Source organism: Amborella trichopoda, chromosome 1, assembly GCF_054954075.1.
Source record: "Amborella trichopoda isolate Santa Cruz 75 chromosome 1, AtrichopodaSantaCruz75HAP2 v2.0, whole genome shotgun sequence".
Lineage (NCBI taxonomy): Eukaryota > Viridiplantae > Streptophyta > Magnoliopsida > Amborellales > Amborellaceae > Amborella > Amborella trichopoda.
The window spans coordinates 36793093-36797099 of NC_142336.1; the positions used below are offsets into that span (position 1 = coordinate 36793093).

Below are 4007 nucleotides of genomic sequence, written 5' to 3' on the forward strand. Positions count from 1 at the left end.
TATACGCAAAAACGTGAGTATAAGAGAGAGAGGGAGCATTTTACCCCAAGTAAGTTGGGTTTTTACCTCTCTTTTTTCACAGCCTTAATTCTTACCCGAGAGATAGTAAAACGGTAACTTTCATCAAAGAAGGGCAACTCTCAAAGTTATGGCAAGCACAAGTTCTGCTCAACCTCAAGGTATGGCCCTCTTTTCATTTTGTTACCTTCCATTTAATGCTCAACTAGTCTTTTTTGTGAAATTTGTGATGCACTTTGAATTTCGCAAACATCCTTGATCATACCTTCACTTGTTTGATGCCTCTTACTTCTTTATGAGCTATTTTCACAAACTTTTAATACGCTTTGTTTGGTTCATTTGGTTTGGTCATAAGCATGTCGCGTATATGCATCGTGGCTTGGTCCATGTGTGCACCGTGAGCCTCTTGGTGAGGCTTATGTATTCTTATGCGCCATCTGCATTTAAACAAGGCCTTGCTTGCGCGTGCATCACGAGCACTTAGGTGCATCTTGTTTGAACTTTGCGCGTACATACGTTTTTGGCACCTAGGTGAGGTGCTTCAGCACGTATGCACCAGGAGTAGCTTGGTGAGACATTATCAACGTGTATGCACCATGGATGCCATTCGCGCATATGCGTCATGAAGGCCCTGACAGGACTGAGCCATGTATGAGTTCACGCGTGCATGCGGTATGAGTATTGTGGTCAAGCTTGACCATGCTTGAACTTAAACTTGTGCGTGCATGCACCATGAACACCTAGGTGGGGTGTTTCAAAGCATATGCATGCTATGTGCGCCATGATTATGCTTGAGCTTGTGCATGCACGCATCATGAACACCTAGGTGAGGTGTTTCAGCGCGTATGCACGCTATGTGCGCCAAGATTATGCTTGAGCTTGTGCGTGCACGCACTGTGAACACCTAGGTGAGGTGTTTCAGCGCGTATGCACGCTATGTGCGACATGATTATGCTTGAGGTTGTGAGTGCACATGCGTATGTCTTTGGTTTCGCGCATACCCCAGGAACGCCTAAGTGAGGCATTATTGGCACGTACGCACCATGAGTATTTTGAATGGGCTCAGGCATTCCCAAACTTGTGTGTGCACGCTCGTGCGTCTTTAGTTGCACGGATACGCCAGGAACGCCTAAGTGAGGCATTATTAGCACGTACGCACTATGAGTGTTTTGAGCAGACTCAGCCTATGCGTGTAACCACCAAGTGCTTCATCCTTCGGCCTGAATCTCTGAACTCCTGCACATCAATTTTGCACATTGCCACCATGCTTTGCATGTTTATTTGGTGATGGTTGGGCATCACGGACCATATTCTGGCATCAAAAAGCACTTTTATGCCACTTTTTGAATCATTTGCGAGCATCCCCTTTTGCAGAGTGAAGCATCTTGTAATGATTTTAGGCATTATCATGCATCTCTATGCACCTTTAAATGTATCTTTTGAGCACTGTGAAGCACTTTTTATGCAATTTTGACAACCTCCTAGGATTTCTTTGATAGAAAAGGGAGCTCTCCAGGATCACTTTGCGCGATGGGCATTTGACCCACTGCCTCGTAATTTCTTAGAACCTCCCAGGTGTTTTGGACTAGCAAAACACTTTCTTTGTAGATATTGTGCATATAGAGGAGATGCTGCTAAAATTTTGGCAAAAATCTCTAACATTTTAACACAATTTTAACACAAGTTGTAGTCCTATGCTATTGCTTACCCTTTTCTTTTTGTTTCTTTTGCAGTGAGAATTCTTGATATAAATCAGCTACCTCGTGCTGGAGAATTGGGGATTAATTCTTATACAGGTTCTGCCTTTACCATATCTACCACCCTTGGCATTCTTGAACCTACTCAGTCATTAGAATGGCCCTTGAGCATCACTTATGTGGGGGAGGATGCTCGACTTTGTAGATATGAGGATGCTGAGGGGGAACCTATAGTTCAAAGGGACGGTATCCCCATTTATCATGCCCTTCATAAGAACTTTGATTCAAGTGAAAATCTTCCTACATTGGGGTAGAGGATGCTAGAGAAGCCTAGTCTCCATTGGGCCCCTGGTGGGGTCCATTTTGAGGGAGGGCATCAATATATGCGTGGATACAACACTTGGAAATTTGGTGTCCTTGACTCACATGCTGATGTCTTGAAGGTATGTGGATTGGCTGCAACATGCCAATGCTCAGCTGGCTACTACGACCGATGTCCCAACACTATCAAGGCCTTGTTGGAGGCATCGTTTTACAAGACCAATAGCTGGCATTTTGATGGGGGTGAACTAGGAATCACCCTTCTTGATATGTACTTCATCGGTGGATTGCCAATGTTGGGAGGCATGTATGAAGAATTCATACCGAGTAATGAAGTAATTTTTTGAGATCTATCAACTGCCCCCTCCTGGTCTCCGTGAGTTGATTGAAATTTATCAACTCTTGCACTCGGAGACCAAGATTAAGTCTAAAGGAGTGCATTTTGACACTTGGAGGGACTACTTCCATGGGAACCACCAAGATAGAGGGGAAATGAGTTCTAACACCATCTAGGATGAAGAACAAAGGGTGAAAGCAATCAAGGATTCCAAGAGGCTGATCATTCCCCTAGAAGACCCTAGAGGGACCATGTTTATTTGGCCGCCTACTTGGTCCTCTTCTTGCGCAATTTTGCTTTGCCGGCGTCAAGAAGCAACATCATTCGACCGGGCTGCTTCTTTGTGGCCTACAGGCTAGCCCAAGGGCATAAGTATGCCCTAGCTCAACCAATTCTTTGCAGCATTTACCATGGCCTAGGGGCTATTGCGCATGGTACGGCTCCCTCAAGAGATAACAAGAGTGAGTCTTTTGCCGACAAGGGCTTTCCTAACCTTTTTTTTACCACCTTTCTGGTCCATTACATTTTCGGCTAGCTCTCTGCCTATTTTCCTAAGGGGGACTAACCCTTACACCTCTGGTGCATTTGAGATTAATGAAAGTCTTGCAAGGTACTCTTGCCCTCACATGCTGAGGATTGCAGGGATGAAGGTAGTCTTCAGGTGGTCAGGGGAAGCTCATAAGCTCTTGCTCGACATCGCCTTTTTCTCTCGTGGGAGGCCCTTTCCTGTAGGCAGTCCCATGGATCAGGCCTATACAGATGCGGCCTATTCTACAGTGATAAAGGTTGTCGACGAGGAAAGGGTGAAGTCCAACCAATCCCAAAGGAGAGCAGAGGCTTAAAGCAAGCTTGAGAGGTTAGAAGCATTGAATTCCCATATGGCTTCAATTGGCAAAACATCAACCCAAGTCATGCAGAGTATTTCTCATCTCAAGGAGGAGATGAAAGTAGCTTAATAATCCTTGGTGGCACTGAAGACTAAGATACGTGAAGCCCTTGAAGACTTCTAGGGGTTCACAAAATCTTCAATCTTTTTTCTTTGTCTACCTTCTTTTCATTCCTTTTGTAGATAATTGATGACTGTCATCACAAAAAATTTTGTAACTTTCGAATTGTGTATGGAATGAATTTTTCTTCTTTCTCATCCTTGGCTTGTATGCTTCTCTTTTCTTCATGGTTTGCTTTTATTTCCCCTATCTCTCATGACTAGTTCCAGTTTCTTTTGGAAAGGAACGATAGGTGAGTCTTGGAAGCCTGTTGTGCATGAAAGCTTAGCTCGCTCTTCATCATGTGTGACTTGAATGCCCTTTCAGGTTTTCATCAAAGTCCTTGGGGTATGTGCCAGATCTGGTTTTCACAAGAACCTCGTATTTTTTTCTTTGTGGCTCCTTTTGCTCATAGCTTTTACACTATGTCTGCCATTTTTTTTATTTTTACTCAAGACATCCTTGAGAGTTTTCATCGTGCCCATTTCTTTATTTTTTACATATTTTACTCGTAACAGTTGGTGATATTATTATGCCCATCATATTTTTTTCTTTTGACTCTTTTTACCCATGACGCCTTGCTGGTTTTCGTCACACTCATCTTTTTGAGGAAGCAATTTTAAGGCCATGCCACCGTGACCATGGGAA

At 43.8% G+C, this 4007-nt stretch overlaps 1 long non-coding RNA gene across 2 annotated transcripts; it reads left to right on the top strand.

Annotated features, from left to right (window-relative positions):
- The first annotated feature begins 1003 nt into the window (after window positions 1-1003).
- Window positions 1004-3517, top strand: LOC110007178 (uncharacterized). 2 transcript variants are annotated; one of them, XR_002280768.2, is made up of 2 exons: window positions 1004-1571; window positions 1752-3517. It is a non-coding gene; the product is annotated as an uncharacterized LOC110007178 (long non-coding RNA). The 2 variants fall into 2 exon arrangements; XR_016046897.1 differs by having other exon boundaries at window positions 1096-1593.
- The last annotated feature ends 490 nt before the right edge of the window (window positions 3518-4007 follow it).